The sequence below is a fragment of the Chelonoidis abingdonii genome, chromosome 1 (assembly GCF_003597395.2).
Source record: "Chelonoidis abingdonii isolate Lonesome George chromosome 1, CheloAbing_2.0, whole genome shotgun sequence".
Classification (NCBI taxonomy): Eukaryota; Metazoa; Chordata; order Testudines; family Testudinidae; genus Chelonoidis; species Chelonoidis abingdonii.
Genome location: NC_133769.1, coordinates 268,534,971 through 268,555,764, shown reverse-complemented (window position 1 = coordinate 268,555,764; position 20,794 = coordinate 268,534,971). Strand labels below are relative to the sequence as shown.

The following is a 20,794-nucleotide window of genomic DNA, read 5'->3' as shown; positions in this document are numbered from 1 at the left end:
AAAATACTATCCTATTTCGTGGTGTTTAAATTAATACATCACGATATTGTCACTTTTCCTACTATGTTCTTTATTTTTCTGTACCCAGCTGCATCAGCAACAAGGAGAACAGGTGCATTATGTGAACTGTGAAATAGTTCTGAATTATATTCCAGGAGCACCCTTCCTGATGTTGTAGTTGTTGTTAGTAGTAGTTTACCATAAAAATAGGCATCTTCATACCAAACAATTTGTGTAAAAGGCTTTCCAACTCTCCAGCAGAAGCCAGATTTGGAAGTTAGAGAGCTTGCCTGTCTGTGTACCAGTAGCTTCTATGATCAGTCCAATTCTCGCTTCTATGTCCAACAATTTCGTTCAACAGCTCCTATATAACTTACATGAATATTATAATTTTATCTTCCAGGTAAAATGAAGAATGAACAGACAGTTGCAGAAATCATGAAAACAGGCGTTTTTTCTCCGCTGTTGTAAACTAACAGACCCTGGGAATGTTTTCACTTTGCTGGCCTGAGATAAAAATTACAGAAGCCACTGAATGGAGTTATGGGGGCAATAGTCTGGCCCATGGTACAATATTTATGCAATATATCATGGTTTTTTTTCCCCCCCCCTAAAAACTCTATGCCCTTTTAAATTGTTTTGGCATATTTGTTTTGTTTAATCCTGGTAAACCAAGGGAAATGTTCTGCATTTTCTCTGCCTCTTCTTTGAACACCCACAAATCTTTTTGTTAGAAGCTGTGCCAAGTGGAGCTGTCCACTACATCACAGAATTAATCAATGAACTTGCTGTGCTCCCTATCTCTCAGTGAAGACTAGAAAAGGGAAATATATATCATTTTTCATTTTTGTTGCTTTACAGCACTTTGGGTTCAGTCTGCCCCTACGCCCGCCCCCTTTCCTTCTGACCTCTACAAAGGAACCAAGGGAAGAACTATTCTTGTTCTATTTCTCTGACCACTAAAAGTGGCCTACCTATAAAAGTGATTACTCTTGCACGGAAACCGAAGAGCTGGCAACCATTGCATCGGTTTTCATGGGTACCCGGGATTTCTACCAAAAGTGTTGTCATCTGACATTACCGGAACTGGAAATATTTTTTAATTTCTGCCCAAACCTGTCTTCAGGATGAGGATTGGAAGATAGTGGCTCTGCGTTCACTAGTATGAAGTGAATATCATGTTAGAGATCACCAGAGAACTATGTGGTTTACTGGCAAATGCCCATTTTGTGGGTATAAGTTAGGGGAAGTAAGGAGGGAATATAGAGGTTAAGAGGCTACTCGATGCAATGCTTGTAAGTGCCTACATGGAGAGAAGACTCTGAAGAGTTCTTAACCTGGCAGACAAAGCAATAACAAGAGCTAATATTGGAACTGAAGCTAGACAAACTTGAAAGGAGAAGTGAGGGCAGATTTTAAACCGAGAGTTAACTATTAAAGCTGCATTTACCCAGGATTTTGCTGGAGTCTCTGTCACTTGAGCTTAATCAAATGAGATGCCTTTCTAAATGTATGCTCTAAAGTCAGCCAGAAGTTACTGATTTCAGTCGGAATTACTGGCGACAATTCTATGGTTTTTTTCTGCTGGACTGACCATACTAGATGATCACAGCCATTCCTTCTGGCCTTCAAATCTGTGAATCTATATCAGGGTTATTGTGGCATATTCTGCAGTTATAATAACTCAAGAGCGATCTGCGAGCCATGGTCCCTTCAGATGAAGCGAGTGTCTAGGGGATGTCTTGTACAGTGCCAAAAGCATGAGGTAGCTGCCTTAACAATATATGATTGTAAGGGCTTCCTCCAACCTCTTGAGAGAGGGAAGCTCTTTTGGGATTACATATAGCATCAGTTTTGGATTATTGATGATGCTCCAAGGCGATTCTAGCAATATGATCTCTTTCCCCCCGCCTTAACAGCCCCCATAGCTAGTACAACATAGTAAACAGAAAACTAATGTAGATCTTGAGAGAAACATTTTCCAATAAGGATGTAAAGAACAATTGAAAAATTCTTTCAAAAAGTCCCAAGCAACACCACATGGGAATACATACCCAAAACTGTTATGTTAAAAGGCTCATTATGGTCCAACAGAAAACTCACAGAACACTGCTTCCCCATCCCTCTGCCTGGGGGGTGAAGTAAATCTCAGTCTCCGCCTGCAATCATTTCTGGGTTGGTTTTAACCCTGGGTCCCGACAAAACATCTCCTCTTCATTCTGATAAAACACAATCCGCTCTCAATATCTCATTTGTGCATTGAGGCGCTAGAGTCAGGAGACGTGGGTGAGTGTTCCCACCTAAACTGCAAATTGTGCGGTGAGGTTGGCAAGTCACTTCAGCAATCTGTGTTCAGGATCCTCGTGCCTCTCCCCACGGAGGTGACAGTACTTCGTTATCTCACACAGGGAAGTGGGGCAGATGTTGGACCAAAAATGCATGTATGTTTGTGAAGTGTGGTGAGAATCTGGAATGGAAAGGAGCAATTTTAGTGCAAGGTGGTATTATTCAGATAGCCGTGATTGGAAAAATTAATGCTGTTCCAGAAAATATGCAGCAAAGGCGCTGTTGAGGGAAAATATATAATCTTCTGATCAGGTTAATGGATAAAAGAGATTTGTTTATCGCAAGAGAGAGCAAGATAAAATTTGCCTTATGACTGTGCAGTTGACTTATTCCGCTTAGATAGATGTCAAAATTTATGAAATTTAATTTCACGTCTTTAAAAAAGCTATTTTTCTTCTAATCATAATTCAGAAAAGGTCAGTGCTCATATGGCTATTGGATTTTGTGGTGCATAGAGGTGGTATTTCTTTTTGATGTTTGTTCAATATGTTCCTTGTGTTTTCTTGGCAGGCATCTTGTTCACTGTCACTTTTTGGAAACAAATGCTAAAAACAAGTAACAGACCTGGTTGATAAAAGTGTAATTGAACATTAGGCAAGCCTGGAACAGGGCTGGTCGTCCATAGTACCACTTTACTTGGTAGTGCTGCTATTGCTTTGCTGGGTTTGGAAACTTTATTAAGATGATAGTGAATGACCTATTTGGAGCGTATAAGAAGTGTGTCAGTTCCTTCTAAAAATGTTGTGGAAAAATTGAGGATGAAACACTGATTCTTTGGGGTTTCAGCCAATTGAAAAGGCCAGTTCTGCTTTTTATGCCATAAAATTACTTGCCCTCACTTTAGAAATGCCTTGTGGAGGCTACAGTAGGTGTGGGCTTTGCCAGCCAGTATTAAACAAGGGTAGAAATTAGGTGCTGTTGAGAACTAGGGTTCCTACTAGAACCAGGGAAGTCAGCAAGCATATAGAAGAGGCTGGATTCAGGGACACAACCCTCACAAGAGCAGTTTATCTCTGACTAATTATAAATCCCATTCCTGGTTCTCCCAAGTCACTTTCGTTTTCAGATTTTAACCTGTTCTTCAGAAACGTATCCCTTCAGCTCGATGTCCTTGACATTTGGCCATTCTGTTTCTTTCCTGACAGCCTTTCTTTACCAAACAGTAATTGGAATCACAACTACTGCAATGTACAAGGACACATTTAGGCTTCCGATGTCTTTTTTTTTTTTTTTTTTTTTATTTTCCTGGTATGGGAAGAAAAAGAATCCAGGGGATTCTCATATCCCAGGATGACTTTGGCGGCGATTGTTAGTTAGAACCCACTCCCCCCCAAATCCTTTGACATGTATTATCAAGCAAGATGTGTATTAAAGGACCCCCATGACAGGTGGATCCCTTAGGAATATCATTTTGATCCTTGCACGAGCAGGGACCATAATCATTAAATGAACTATTTTTCGGTGTAGAAAACCTAATACTACATTTCTTAGTGTAATGAAACGCACAGGGGCGTTTTTACAGTACTATATTGTTACATATTAGTGGGAGAGACCTGGAAAAGCGAATGGTTATTCGCTGCAGTAGGTTTTGGTGTACAGATTACTTCTCTAATACAAGGTTTAATCAGGGTTGTTTCTTGTCATAGTTGTGCCACATGGCCTGCCACAGATTCTGCCTGAAGTACTAGGAAATCTACAAGTACAAGCTGTTCTTCAAAAAATACCAAAAATGAATGCTAGCATCAGCCCAGGTTAAAAGATGTCCTGGGCAGTTTGATTTAGAGAACGAAACTTTTCCCAAGTCTTTGTGTCCGGTTTGACTACATCATGGCTGCTTGACTGTTGTGTAAATAACCATCCTTCCTGGAGGAGCTGCGCCTTAACCTATCCATCATTTGTGTCAGGAACACCTGTATTCTCTGGGCCATGAGATTCAGGCGGACACACAGAAACCAATTTATGAGCAGATTTCAGGAATTGTTTGACCTGGAGGTATTTCAATTTCCCCCTAGTTTTAAACATTAACATTGTACAAGGCAATGAAAAGAGGCACAGAAGATGATGTGATTTCCAGCTTTAGAGTATTAGAAAGTGTGTGTGGAGTTTGAGTTTCTTCACAGGTTCATGTTAACACTGATGACACCTGTAGATTATGTGCTTTTTCAGGGTGTTAAAACTCTAATGTCATGATCATAAACAAATATAAAACTTTTCCATGCTTGAAAAGATATCCTAAATTAAATTTTCGTCGCTAGTACATGTCGGGGAACATATTGTTTGGCATTTTTCTGAACTTTAGGTTTGCTAAACTGTAAACCTAATATTTTTGCACAAGTTGTACAGATCATGTCTCCACTATGCTGAGTTTGCTTGCAACAACTTTCCATTGCAGCTTAAATAGTAATGGCCTGATTAAGATTCAAGATGACTAACACAATGTAAGATTATAAGCTATTTTAAAATTAAAAGTTGGTGGTATTAAATCTGCACTCGTTAGGTGGTTGGGTCCACAGTGTCCACCATGACTGTCTCAAAGTCATGTTCGTTTAATAACTCCCACAGGACAATTAAACCAGCCTGGAACAGAGTTGGGGAATATATACTGTAGTGAATAGTTCCATGGCAACCAGTCATGATCATCTCAGATGTGAGCTCCATGCAGCGGCATGCCTTTTGGGGCGTCAGTTGTGCAGCAGATGATGCTCTCGTCCCCTTCAGAAGAAAGTCCCTTCCACCACCACTCCCTTTTGCCTTCTCTTATGTAGTGGATGATTATGAGCCTCACAGCCTGGGGCAAGTGGCTCTTCTTCTCATCTTGTAAACTTTAAAAGTGGTCTTGTAGTAAGCGCTTAGTTGCAGAATACTACCCAATTCCCTGTAAAAAAAAAAATTTCATCAAATCTTTGGAGCCTTTGCCTCTCTCAAAATAGACAACTTGGACCTCTAGCTTGAGACAGGCAATATGAAACACATGTCGTCAAGGGAAAATGTTTTGCATCACTGTCTCTTTTGTGGAGCTTGAGATCAAAATGATTTTTAATTTGCGTATGCTCTAGTTAATGAGGCAGATCATAAGAAAAAGTTTGCTTAGCAGTTTGGATAGGCCTGCTGTGACTGACTGTCTGTATCCCTGTGTTCACCTTTTACAAAACTTAGTAATGCATTTTGTACCAAAATTATGCCGTTGTGATGGCTGTCATTTGAAAATTCATAATTTATGAGCATTATTGTCCTGGTACCCGTGTATTGGCAACATTGTATGTAAAGTTATAAGACTCTACTGAGGGTTGGCAATCATCTGGCACGTGGCTCACCAGGAGTAAGCACCCTGGAACGGGCTAGGCCAGTTTTTTTTTACTGCTTGTCAGCGGTTAGCTGATCATGGCTCCCACTGGCTGCGGTTCCACCACTCTAGGCCAATAGGGGCAGTCAGGCAAGGGATGTGCGTGGCCGCCACTCGCCACAGCCCCCATTGGCCTGGAGCGGTGGATCATGGCCCAGTGGGAACTGTGATTCGTCTTGAACCTGCTGGATGCAGCATGGTAAATAAACTGGCCCGGTCCCACCAGGTGCTTACTTGGTGAGCCTCGTGCCAGAATGTTGCTGACCTGCTGCTCTACTGTTAAGAGATTTTTGAGATGTATTCCAACTCTGCAAAAGCAGGCAGAAACCAGTTCCCAAAGACAAAAAAGGCAAACTTGATGCCTCAGCCAGGTGTCAACAAAAATACATGGACTATCACTGGTTAAGCTGTCATTCTTGGTAGGAAAAAAGTATGTGAGTAAGAATTTAAATCTTGCAAATAAACAGCTTGGAGGTTCCCATTCCTCAGACCTGTCTGTCTCCTGAACCTCAGCTGGAGATAATTTTCAAATAAAAAAGAACCATAAGAAAGGGGAACAGATGCCTCAAAATGTCTTCCTTTCTCTCTACCATGACACAAAACATCTGAAAAGCGAGGAACGTAACCACTGAACCGGGGAGAAGGTGGTTAGTGAAGAATCCTGGCAACTGAAATCCAGACAGTAGACTGTTTCAACAGCTGGTAGAGAGACTTTGCTTTGATCATTTAGCTTGGTTAAGGTTAGATATTAATTTGTGTTTTACCATTTTATTTCCTTGTAACCAGTTCTTGACTCTATGCCTCATTATCTTGTAATCACTTAAATCTGTGTTTTCCGGTAGTTAATTAAACTTGTTTATCTAACCAGTGTGCTTGGATTGAGTGTTTGGAAAAACTCATTTGAGATAATAAAATGTGATATTCACTTTCTATGAATGTGAAATGAGGGATTTATATGACGCTTGTATTCGTCCAGGAGTGGTGGCCAGGCAGTAATAAGACACGCAGTCCGGAAAGTTCTTGGACTGGGGTAGTTTGCCGTTGTTGCCTGCAGTGTAAAGCTCATGGTGCGGTGCTCGGTGTAGCATTTCTACAATCAATAGCTGGGGAGTGATTTACATTCTGGCACGGCTCGTGTGAGAGCAGACCAGGATTGTTACTCTCACAGCAACAGCAGTGTAAAAAGGGCCACCCGAGAGTGGAGAATTGACGGGGGACACAGCTGTCCTCAGTCAAGATTGTACCTGAGGTTAATTTCACTCCACAAAATAATTGTTCTTTTAAGTGTAATAGATTCATGTGATGACTTCGACTACTGTTGCTTGGAACCTTGACAGAGAATTATGTGTTTACCGAGGTTTATTGATTCTTTAAGGTACTATAAATTTCCTGAGTCACTTAGTAAGTAAGCATGCAGATCTTCAGCTCATTCCACCCAACTGTGCAGAAGGCAAATCCCAGCTGTTTTGCTGGGGGATTCCACGCAGTAGACGTTACCATTCAATTTACAAAGGTTTGTCAGGGACAATTGTTCAAATAATCTGGGGTCTTGGGGCTGATAGGCCCGCCGCTAACACGGCCTTTCTGGACGTCGGTGCATTTGTTAATTGTAAGCACTTTTTATGGCTGATTTACAAAATGCTTAATCATCACAAAACTCCAGGGTTAAACTGGAAAAATAGGACAGAAAAAAAATGAAGCAACTTGTCTAAGACCATTTAAGTGACAAAACCATGCATTTGAATGTTAAGTATCCCTCTTTCCAGTCGTGCACTCTCAGACTATTTAGCTTCATTCTATTCCAGTGTAGGAGCACAGTGGCTCTGGACAGCAGGGGCCAAGCTCAGCTGCAGGAGGCAGCAAGGAGGGACCTTTGGGTGATCCTAGAGTTATTCTATGGCTTCCAGCACAGCCCAAGTTGGGATGGGAAATGTAGAGAGAATGGGGACCATTGATCTCTTCCTCCCCGTTTTTTAAAATCTGGTTGCGATTGTGTAAAGCCAGCATTGGATGTTAGGTGAGGATGCGGCTCCATCCTCATGACCAAGATACCTGGCCAGTAACTTGGCATGAGCAACTTCTAGGCTGGTAACTATAACACCTATACAGAACTTGAATAAATGATTGTGTGAATGAATATGTGTGTGTGTGTGTGTGTGTGTGTGTGTGTGTGTGTGTGTGGATATATATATATAATTATTATTTTATATATATAAAAAAATATAAATTCCCCTCTCAGCCCTATGGGTGGTATGTGTCTTCCTCAACCTCGGGTCCTCTACCAGAGGCCTGGGAATATATACACCGCTACCTCGATATAACGCCACCCAATATAACACAAATTTGGATATAACTCAGTAAAGCAGTGCTCCGGGGGCGCAGGGCTGCATACTCCAGTGGATCAAAGCAAATTCAATATAACATGATTTCACCTATAATGCGATAAGAGTTTTTGGCTCCCAAGGACAACGTTATGTTGAGGTAGAGGTGTGATTAAAACATGCTATTGCATCATAACTTCACTGCAGCAGAGTGTGTGATGATGACATAACTGAGGTTAATTTTCTGTTCAACTAAACAAAAATGACAGTGTAGTCTGCGATTGTGTTAGCTGTCCTAAATGTTCTTCACACAGCAACAAAGAAGACATTTGGGTGATCTAACCAACTGGAAAGAATCTATGTACAAGGGTACAGTGGGCTGCATGGATATGCTTACCTGCCAACGGCAGTGCTTTCTTCTTCTAGCTGTCATAACGTGTGTTGCTAAGGTTTCTGTTTCACGTGTTCAGTGACTGATTGCTTAAAGTTGCAGAGTGGCAGCTGTGTTAGTCTGTATCAGCAAAAAGAACAGAAGTACTTGTGACACCTTAGAGACTAACAAATTTATTTGAGCATATGAAGTGGGTTTTAGCCCATGAAAGCTTATGTTCAAATAAATTTGTTAGCCTCTAAGGTGCCACAAGTACTCCTCGTTGATTCAAGTTGGTATTTTGACTCCTTTTGTACGTTGTCAAAGAGAATAGCACTCTTAGAAACCATAAAAAGGCATAGGAAATAATAAATGAAAAATACACAAATAAAACTATATGTGAGTAAAGAGCATAGCAGCAGCAATTGAAAATACTTCCTATTGTGGTGTTTAAATTAATAACAAGATATTGTCACTTTTCTAACTATTTTCTTTATTTTCTGTACCCAGCTGCATCAGCAACAAGGAGAACAGGTGCATTATGTGAACTGTAGAAATAGTTCTGAATTATATTCCAGGAGACGCCTCCTATGTTGTAGTTGTTGTTAGTAGTAGTATTACCATAGAAAGTAGGACCATCTCATACCAAACAATTTGTTGTAAAAGGCATTTCCACTCTCCAGCAGAAGCCAGATTGGAAGTTAGAGAGCTGCCTGTCTGTGTAACCCAGTAGCTTCATGATCAGTCAATTCTGCTTCTATGTCACAATTTCGTTACAACACTCTATAACTTACATGATATTTATAATTTTACTTCCAGGTAAAAATGAAGATGAACAGACAGTTGCAGAAATCATGAAAAGGCGTTTTTCTCCTGCTGTTGTAACTAACAGACCCTGGGAATGTTTTCACTTTGCTGGCCATGAGATAAAAATTACAGAAGCCACTGAATGTTATGGGGCAATAGTCTGGCCATCGGTACAATATTTATGCAATATTATTGGTTTTTTCCCCCCCCTAAAAACTCTAGCCCTTTAAATTGTTTTGCATATTTGTTGTTGTTTAATCCTGTAAAACCAAGGGAAATGTTCTGCATTTTCTCTGCCTCTTCTTTGCAACCCACAAATCTTTTATGTTAGAGCTGTGCAAGTGGGAGCTGTCCACACATCCACAGAATTAATCATGAACTTGCTGCTCCCTAGTCTCTCAGTTGAAGGACTAGATAAAGGGAAATATATATCATTTTTCATTTTTTGTGCTTTCAGCAACTTTTGGGTCAGTGCCCCCGCCCCCCCTTTCCTTCTGAACCTGCTACAAGTGAAACAAGGGAAAGAACTATTTTGTTCTATTCTGGACCACTAAAAAGTGGCCTACCTAAAAGTGATTACTCTTGCACGGAGACCAGAAGAGCTGGCAACCATTGCATCTGGTTTTCATGGGTACCCGGGAATTTTCTACCAAAAGTTGTCATCTGACATTTACCGGAACTTGGAAATAATTTTTAATTTCTGCCCAAACCTGTCTTCAGATGAGGATTGGAAGTAGTGCTTTCTGCTTCACTAGTGAGTTGAAATATCATGTAGAATGCACCAGAACTATGTGGTTTACTGGCAGCCATTTTGTGGGTATAAGTTAGGGGAGTAAGGAGGGATATAGAAGGTTAAGAGGCTACTCGATCAATCTGTAAGTGCCTACATGGAGAGAAGACTCTGAAGAGTTCTTTAACCTGGCAGACAAAGCAATAACAAGAGCTAATATCTGGAAGCTGAAGCTAGACAACTTGAAAGGAGAAGTGAGGGGCAGATTTTTAACAGTAGTTAACTATTAAAGCTGCTTACCCAGGGATGTGCTGGAGTCTCTGTCACTTGAAGTCTTTAAATCAAAATGAGATGCCTTTCTAAAATGTATGCTCTAAGTCAGCCAGAAGTTACTGGATTTCAGTCAGGAATTACTGGCGACATTCTATGGTTTGTTTTCTGCTGGAAGCCATACTAGATGATCACAGCCATTCCTTCTGGCCTTCAAATCTGTGAATCTATATCCAGGGTTATTGTGGCATATTTCTGCAGTTTATATAACTCAAAGGCGATTGCGAGCCATGGTCCCTTCAGGAGAGCGATTGTCTTTAGGGGTATGTCTTGTACAGTGCCAAAGCATGAGGTAGGCTCTTAACAAATAATGATTAGTAATGGCTTCCTCCAACCTGCTTGGAGAGAGGGAAGCTTCTTTGGGATACATATACATCAGTTTTGTGTTTATTTATGCATGTCCAAGGCATTCTACAAATATGATCTCTTTCCCCGCCCTTCAGCCCCCATAGGCTAGGTATCAACATAGTAAACAGAAACTAATGTAGATCTTGAGAGAACATTTTCAATAAGGATGTAAGAACAATTGAAATAATTCTTTCAAAAAGTCCCAGCAACACACATGGGAATCATACCCCAAAACTGTTATGTTAAAAGGCATTTATGGTCCAACAGAAAACTCACAGAAACACTGCTTCCCCTCCCTCTGCTGGGGGTGAAGTAAATCTCAGTCTGCCTGCAATCATTTCTGGGTTGGTTCACCTGGTCCCGACAAAACATCTCCTCTTCATTCTGATAAACCACTATGCTCCCATTATTCTCATTTTGTGCATTTGAGGCGCAGGAGTCAGGAGACGTGGGTGGTGTTCCCAGCCTAACTGCAAACTTGTGCGGTGAGGTTGGGCAAGTCACTTCAGCAATCTGTGTTTCAGGATCCTCGTGCCCTCTCACAACGGAGGTGACAGTACTTCGTTATCTCACACAGGGAAGTGGGGAGATGTTGGACAAAAATGCATGATGTTTGTGAAGTGTTTTGAGAATCTGGAATGGAAGGAGCAATTTAAGTGCAAGGTGGTATTATTCAGATAGCCGTGATTGGAAAAATAATGCTGTTCCAGAAATTAGGCAGCAGAAGGCGCTGTTGAGGGAAAATATATAATCTCTGCATCAGGTAATGGATAAAGGATGATTTTTTATCGCAAGAGAGAGCAAGATAAAAATGTGCCTTATGACTGTGCAATTGGACTTATTCCGCTTAGATAGATGTCAAAAATTTATGTAATTTATTTCACTCTTTAAAAAAGCTATTTTTCTTCTAATTCATATTCAGAAAGGTCAGTGCTCATATGGCTATGGATTTTTGTGTGCATAGAGTGGTATTTCTTTTTTGTTTTGTTCAATATGTTCTTGTGTTTTCTCTGGCAGGCTCTTGTTCTATGTCACTTTTTGGAAACAAATGCTAAACAATACAGCCTGGTTGATAAAAGTGTAATTGAAATTGGAGCTGGAACAGGGCTGGTCTCCATAGTAGCCACTTTACTTGGTAAGTGCTGGCTATTGCTTTGCTGGGTTTGGAAACTTTATTAAGATGAATATTGATGACTATTGGAGCGTATAAGAAGTTGTTCAGTTCCTCTAAAATGTTGTTGAAAATTGAGGATGAAACACTGAATTCTTTGGGGTTTTCAGCCAAGTTGAAAGCCAGTTCTGCTTTTATCTCCATAAAATTACTTGCCCTCACTTTAGAATGCCTTGTGGGAGGGTACAGTAGGTGTGGCTGCCAGCCAGTATTAAACAGAGGGTAGAAATTAGGTGCTGTGAGAACTAGGGTTCCTACTAGACCAGGAAGTCAGAGGCATATAGAAGAGGCTGGATTCAGACACAACCTCTCACAAGAGCAGTTTATCTTCTGACTATTATAATCCCTTCCTGGTTTCCCAAGTCACTTCTGTTTTCAGATTTGTAACCTGTTCTTTCAGAAACGTATCCTTCAGCTCGCTGTCCTGACATTGGCCATTCTGTCTTCTTTCCTGACAGCCTGTTCTTTACCAACAGTAATTGGAATCACTAACTACTGCAATGTAACCAAGGACACAATTTAGCTTGCGATGTCTTTTTTTTTTTTTTTTTTTTTATTACTGTATGGGAGAAAGAATCCAGGGATTCTCATATCCCAGGCTGACTTTGCAGATTGTAGTTAGAAACCCCCCCCCCAATCTTTTGACATGTATAAAGCAGATTTGATATAAAGACTCCATGAAGGTGGATCCCTAGATATCATTTTGACCTTGCAGAGCAGGACATATTTTATGAATATTTTTGGTGGAAAACCTAATATACATTTCTAGTGTAAATGAAACGCACAGGAGGCTTTTTACAGTATATTGTACATATATTGGGAGAGACCTGGAAAAGCATGGTTTGTGCATAAGGTTTTGTGTACAGGATTACTTCTAATACAGGTTTAATCCATGAGTTGTTTTTTGTCATAGGTGCACATGTGACTGCCACAGATCTGCCTGAAGTACTAGGAAATCTACAGTACAATATTCTCAAAAAATACCAAATGAAATGTAAGCATCAGCCCAGGTTAAAGAACTGTCCTGGGAGTTGATTTAGAGAAGAACTTTCCCAAGTCTTTGTGTCATTTTGACTACATCATGGCTGCTGATGTTTGTGTACTACCACCCTTCCTGGAGGAGCTGCTGCTTACCTTCCATCATTTGTGTCAGGACAACACTGTTATTCTCTGGGCCTAATGAGATCAGGCCGGACACATTCAGACCCAATTTAATGACAGATTTCAGATGTTTTGACCTGTGGGATTTCAATTTCCATTTCCCCAGTTTAAACATAACATTGTACAAGGCAATGAGAAGAGGCAAGAAGATGATGTGATTTCCAGCTTGAGTATTAGAAAGTGTGTGTGGAGTTTGAGTTTCTTCACAGGTTCCATGTTAACACTTGATGACACCTGTAGATTATGTGCTTTTCAGGGTTAAATCAATGTCATGTCATAAACAAAATATAAAACTTCTTACATGCTTGAAAAGATATCCTAAATTAAATTTTCGTCGTCTAGTACATGTCGGGGAACATATTGTTGGCATTTTCTGAACTTTAGGTGCTAAACTGTAAAACACTAATATTTTTCACAAGTTTTACAGATCATGTCTCCACTATGCTGTAGTATTGCTGCCAACAACTTTCCATTGCAGCTTATAATAGTGCCTGATAAGATCAGATGACTATACACAATGTAAGATTATAATCTATTTAAAATTAAAAGTTGTGGTATTAAATTGCACTCTGGTGTTTCCACAGTGCCACCCATGCTGTTCAAAGTCATGTTCTTTTAATAACTCCCACAGGACAATAAACCAGCCTGGACAGAGTATGGGAATATATACTGTAGTGAATAGTTCCATGGCAACCATTCCATGACATCTCAGATGTGAGCTCCATGCAGGCGGCATGCCTTTTGGGGCGTCAGGGCAGCAGATGGATGCCTCTGTCCCCTTCAGAAGAAAGTCCCTTCCCACCACCACTCTTTGCCTTCTCTTATGTATGGTGATTATGAGCCTCACAGCCTTGGGGCAAGTGGCTCTTCTTCCTCATGTTGTAAACTTTAACAAGTGGTCTTGTGTAAGCGTAGTGCAGAATACTACCAATTCCCTTTAAAAAAAAAAAATTTCTCAAATCTTTGGAGCTTTGCCTCTCTCAAAATAGACAACTGTGGACCTCTAGCTTTGAGGGCACAGCAATATGAACAATTGTCGTCAAGAAAATGTTTTGCATCACTGTCTCTTTGTGGTAGCTTGAGATCAAAATGATTTAATTTGCATGCTTAGTTATGGGCAGATCATAGAAAAAGTTGCTTAGCATATTTGGATAGGCCTGCTGTGACTGACTGTCTGTATCCCTGTGTTCACCTTTTTACAAAACTATAATGCATTTTGTACAAAATATGCCGTGTGAGGTGTCATTTGAAAATTCATAATTTACTGATCATTATTGTCCTGGTACCCGTGTATGGCAACATTGTATGTAAAGTTATAAGACTCTACTGCAGGGGTTGGCAATCTCTGGCACGTGGCTCACCAGAGTAAGCACCCTGACGGGCTAGGCCAGTTTTTTTTTACCTGCTGTGTCAGCAGGTTCAGCTGATCATGGCTCCCACTGGCTGCGGTTCACCACTCTAGGCCAATAGGGGCAGCAGGCCAAGGGATGTGCTGGCCGCCACCTCCCACAGCCCCCATTGGCCTGGAGCGGTGGATCATGGCCAGTGGGAACTGTGATCGTTTGAACCTGTGGATGCAGCAGGTAAATAAACTGGCCCGGCCCACCAGGGTGCTTACCTTGGTGAGCCTCGTGCCAGAAGTTGCTGACCTCTGCTCTACTGTAAGAGATTTTTGAGATGTATTCCAACTCTGCAAAAGCAGGCATAAACCAGTTCCCCAAAGACAAAAGGCAAACTGATGCCTCAGCCAGGTGTCAACAAAATCACATGGACTATCACCTGGTTAAGCTATCATTCTTTGGTAGGAAAAGGGATGTGAGTAAGAAATTTAAATCTTGGCAAATAAACAGCTGGAGGTTCCCATCTCCTCAGACCTTCTGTCTCCTGAACCTCAGCTGGAGATAATTTTCAAAATAAAAAAGAACCATAAGAAAGGGGAACAGATGCCTCAAAATATTCCTTCCTTTCTCTCTACCCATGACATCAACAACATCTGAAAGACGAGGAAAGTAACACTGAACCGGGGAGAGGGGTTAGGTGGAAGAATCCTGGCCAACTGAAATCCAGACAGTAAGACTGTTCAAACATGAGGTGAGAGAGACCTTTGCTTTGAATTCATTTAGCTTGTTAAGTTAGATATTAATTGTGTTTTACCATTTATTTCCTTGTAACCAGTTCTGACTCTTATGCCTCATTACTTGTAATCACTTAAAATCTGTTTTTCCGTAGTTAATAAACTTGTTTTATCTTAACCAGTGTGCTTGGATTGAAGTGTTTGGAAAACTCCATTTGAGATAATAAAATTTGTGCATATCACTTTCTATGAATGAAATGATGGATTTATATGAGCTTGTATTGTCCAGGAGGGTGCCAGGCAGTAATAAGACACGCAGTTCCGGGGGAAAGTCTTGGACTGGGAGTTTGCTGTTGTTGCCCTGCAGTGTAAAGCATGGGTGGGTGGCTGTAGCATTTCTACAATATAGCTGGGAGTGATTTACATTCTGGAGGCTGTGTGAGAGCAGACCAGGAGTTGTTACTCTCACAGCAAAGCAGTGTAAAAGGCACCCTAGAGTGGAGAATTGAGGGGACACAGCTGTCCATCAGTCAAGATTGTACCCTGGGTAATTTCACTCCCACAAAATAATTGTTCTTTAATTGTAATAGATTTCTGTATGTGATGACTTCACTACTTTGCTTGGAACTGACCAGAGAATTTTGTTTTACCGAGGTTTATATGGATTCTTTAGGTACTACTAAATTTCCTGAGTCACTTAATAAGTAAGCATGAGATCTTCAGCTCAATTCCAGCCCAACTGTGCAGAAAGGCAAACCCAGCTGCTTTTGCTGGGGTCCACGCATAGAGTTACCATCATTTACAAAAGTTTTGTCAGGGACAATTATTCAAATAATCTGGGGTCTTGGGGCTGATAGGCCCCCGCCTAACACGGCCTTTCTGTGTGCATTTGTGTGAATTGTAGCACTTTTTTATGCTGATTTACAAAATGCATTAATCATCACAACTCCAGGGTCAAACTGGAAAAATAAGACAGAAAAATGAAGCAACTTGTCTAAGACCAGTAAGTGACAAAACCATGCATTTGAATGTAAGGATCCCTCTTCTCAGTCCTGCACTTCTCAGACTATTTAGCTTTCATTCTTCCAGTGGTTAGGGAGCACAGTGGCTCTGGACAGAGGGGCCAGCTCAGCTGCAGGAGGCAGCAAGGAGGGACCTTGTGGTGATCCTAGAGTTATCTATGGCTTCCAGCACAGCCCAAGTGGGATGGGAAATGTAGAGAGAATGGACCATGATCTCTTCTCCCCGTTTTTTAAAATCTGGTTGCAGATGTGGTAAAAGCCAGCATTGGATGTTAGGTGAGGATGGAAACTAATAATTGAGAATTTTTAGGAAAAAAATCAATGACAAACTTTCCACCCTAGTGGATCTGTTTTTGTTTCCAAAACTCTCTTCACAAGGGAAAAAGGGATACATTTTTTTTTTTTTTTTTAAAGAAAGCAGAGTCCCTCTGCCATTTCTAGATTCCCTGAATCATAGGGGCTTGTGGCTGTGAACCTGGCACCCCAAAGGTCATTTGTACGTAGGAACATGTAATAGATATATGAATAGTGCTGGCTCTTAACATGTAATTAACAACAAGGCCAAACCCAAAACTGGAAAGTTCTTTAAAAGGGAAAATGAACTCCAAAATATGTTAGAGAAATATGGCTGGTTGTCTGAAAGTAGAAAACAGAAACCTTCTGTGTTACAAAGAAGCAATAAAAAATGCAGCTGCTTTTCAGTGGCTGTTATAGTGATTAGTTCTTCAACTAAGGCCCAGTTCTTCAGGCTGTCCACATACTGGGCTCCCTTTGAAGTTAACAGGATTGGGTCTGCAAGGTGAACTGTTTATTAACATTACTCTGTTTTCTCACACCCCTCGGTTTAGCAAAGTTATATGAAACTTCCTGGGAAAGCTTTAGTGACTATCTGTTCTACTGTGCCTGTGACCTTTGGTCCTCTGTTTTGACTAGCAGTGAATTAGTCATGACCAATGTGAGGTTGGAGGTCATATACTTCATTTGCATAGAGAAATTATTTCTTCGGTAATAGTCCTCCCACAATAATATCAAGTATAGTTATAGCTCCCAAGGCACGTTCCTCACAAACTATATTTTTTAAAATTACTTACACAGAGTTTGTTTTTTGTTCCTCTTTAAAAAAGAGAATCTAATGCTCATGCTAGTTGTTGGCTTGCTAAAGAACTGGTGTATTTGCATTGCACATACCTGTACACTCTAGTCTGAAGATCTTGGATAGCTACAATTGGTAGTTGTTTTGAAGGAAGAGAAAACAATGAAGTCCAGCAAATTTTTATATGTGAAAGCCCTAACTGCGAGGAATTGCTACAGAGGCTGTAGTGAGATTGTTGGCTATGAGGAGAAGGCTATCCAAATTGGGAGGTACTGTATACAACAGTTAGCTGGTTTTCCACATAATTTTTCTTTATATGCTAATCTAACAATTATTTCACGAACAACAATATCTGTAAAGTAATGTGACCACATTTGTTAGAATTTCCTTGTCTCAAATCTTGCATTTGAATCTTAAACTTTAATGTGTTTCATCCGTTTAATTTTATCTAGTATTTATACAAACATTACAGCAATGTTCTTTCATTCATTGCGTATCATAGTGTCTAGAGAGTTCTATTTACAATTTTTTACTTTTCACTATTAAACATTAAAGTAACAAATTTTCTCATCCTTATATGGTTTCCATATGCTCATATTGAATATTTTCCTCTTACTGTCATACAGGTTGTGTGTCTGAATTATTACCCTACATCCATGTTCATGCAACTAGATCAGGCTTTTGTCTCTAACAGGTGCAAGAGGAAATGCTGCTGAGCATTTAAAAGAATTCAACTGGGGTGTAGTTCTTTTGGCAGCACCAATATAGTGGAGAGGTGTGGCCTAATGAATACAACTGCCAAGAAATTTTCAAATAATTGCACTTTGATGCACATGGTTGCTGGGTAGCAAATAGCTTGTACCAGATTTTTGCACCTCTATTAGTCAGTATAAGGTTAACAGCACTCACCCAAGTCGCATTGCGTGGCCTCATCAACCTCTCTTTGTACTGTGGAGAAGCTGGAGATATATTGACTGTCATTAGGCCGAAGAATGTAAGTGAGTAAGTTGGAAGGGTCCTGATGATGTTTTATAAACATTTGGGTTAACCTGAGCTACAGAAGAGTGAGGGGTCTTTAGGAAGAGGTGGCTTTTTACAGGTACCATGGATAATATGAAAGTTAGACATTTCCTAGAGTTAGACTTTCCTATCCTCAAATTTTTGTCCTGAGATGCAGGCTTTTGGGAGATTTCGCAGGCCCTCAGGAATGCATTCACAATTATGGGAATCTTGGGCTGGTCATGGCCATCAGTGCTACAGTGGTAGCAATCATGGAGTGACCTCAGATAGTTTAGAAAAGGAAGAGAGATGTGTCCAGGCAAGACATCACTGTTTCATCTTAACACTTTAAAGTCATAATGGATTTATTTTCACAATACCTCTGTGAGGTAGGGGAAGCATTATTAGCCCCATTTTATATATGAGCAGGTTGTGAGGCACAGATTAAGTGACTTGCCCAAGGACACACAGGAAGTCTGTGGCATAGCTGGGAACTGAATCAGATCTCCTGAGAGAGAGTGCAGTACCTCAAACCACAAAAATGACAGCTCTTGATTCCTTGTGCCCTACTATTGTTGGAGTTCACATGCAATAAAGCAGGAGTTACATTATTGTTATGATTTAAGTTATTTTTCAGGTCTGGGTGTTTTTTTTTTCTCCAGATAAATATGTGAAGATCTGGGGGGGTCAGGAGGAAAGCGTCATGCATTTCAACTTCCCATTTTATACAAGTATGCCCAGACTTCACCCTGAAAATAGGATCTATAGGCCACAGTGAAGTTGTATGACTTAGCTTCAGCAGACTTTTGATATATGCAGGTTTGACTACCTCCATTCTGCACCTCTGCAAGGAATTAAAAGGGGATATGGAGAGGCACGTATGAGAACCATGCTCTATTTATGATGATCAAAATCAACACCACTCTGGGGTTGCTGGCAGTGACAACATTTCAGAGACTCAAAGGAGTCATTTCCAGTGAAAGTTAGACCTCTCAAGTTGCATCAAGCAATTTTTGTAGTATTCTCAGGCAGGTTAATAATTACACTAATTTTTCCAGAGGCAGTAAATCAGTACAGGAGTCTTTGATCTTACAGACTTCCAGTCTGTCCTTCTGTGCTCCTGACTATACTCATGTTCTTCCTAGGCCTTTGGGGAGCAAAAAGGGGTTCCATTAACTCAAGCTGCAGCTCACCGGTGAGGCAAATTGAATAGCCACAGGTGTCACTCAGGAGCATACCATGGCTGTCACATTCTCAGATCCTGTGGTGTGGCAGTGGACTAAGAGACCAGAGAGACTGCTGGAAGCTGGCTTCTGGATAAACACAGCAAATCCACTCATGGTAGCATTAGCGTTCTTCTTATGGTTACCTGCTCTGGGCTGGTGAACGGATTTCTTGCTCATAGGGAATACTCTCTCTGCTTTCAAAACATGGTTCGTGACTCCTTTTACTGATCTCAGCAATACCTCAAAAGGAAAATTAGAATTCTCTTTTCCAAGCCACCAGCTCTGCCATTGACAGAGCTTTCAGAACCCTGACAATGAGACTGAGAGGATCTGCTGTCACACTCATGTTTAAGTTAGCAAAGGTTTATGTGCTCATTCTGGCTTATTGTATGCTGTACAATGTTGCTTTGAGACAGAGAGAGAACACACTCGAGCTGAATATAGGTAGATGTAGAAGATTACCATTTTCTAGCCAGGCCCTGTGAGACACGCAGGGCAGAAAGGGGCTGATGGTTGGAAGCCTCTGAGGTAAATACTATACTAATAATTGCACTTTCCAATAGGGATTTCATGCTTCATCAGAAAAAAGGGGAAAACAGACAGAGGAAAAACAAGGAAATAATTGCAGCCAGGTTAATTGTATGCTGTCTATAATTTTTTAAAAGCATGAATCCATGCAAAACTCATTAGGCGAACACAACAGATAAAATCTCAGCGAGGAAGGCTTCAGTAGCAATAATAAGGAAATTAAAGAGGAGTGGTTTAAAACAGCACCATTTTACTTAGTAGCTTGGTTGCATAAACAAATTTGCTGAACTCAGGTAGGCCACACAGTGGTCACAAGCAACTGAATAACAGGGGCAGGAAAAAGTTTAAATAGGAAAACTAAAACTCAGTTTAATGTCTCTTTCCCTTCCTTTTTTACTTAGACTGTGGCATCAAGGCCTCTTATGACTGTACTCTCTGAAGCAAGCCACTGGATGTAAGCTTAGTGGCCTCTCGTGGTTTTGAGGAGACATTTGAACATTCTGCAGAAGATACAGCTCCTATAACCTCACCTCTGTCCCTTGTGAGTGGATATTAATTCATGAGGGGTAGTTGCAATGTACTCAGTATAGTTTAGAGTAAAGAATTTTCTGTTCAGAGCCTCTAACTATTGTCTTCACACCTGTACCAAACACAGGAACTGACTGACACCACCCTGCTGTCAAGAACAGAGACCAGCCTAAACATGTAAACTGCCAGCCTGCAAATTAAATTCCAGTGGGTCCAAATCTTCAGTGTTACATCACTCTGAGCTCCTTCAACATTTGTTTCAGCTTCCTGTGCCTCGTTTCCACCTCCCCCAGCAAATCCAGCATCTTTCCCATTGGATCTCTGCCTTGCTCCAGAGAATCAGAGAAAGGAGAGAGAGAAGCCCAATTAGGATTGTGGGGAGTTAATTTGACCCATC

General features: G+C 40.7%; 1 pseudogene; it reads left to right on the top strand.

Annotated features, from left to right (window-relative positions):
- The window catches only part of LOC116837050 (protein-lysine methyltransferase METTL21E-like), a 32,084-nt pseudogene extending 16,934 nt beyond the window's left edge, over positions 1-15,150 (top strand).
- Positions 15,151-20,794: the final 5,644 nt, after the last annotated feature.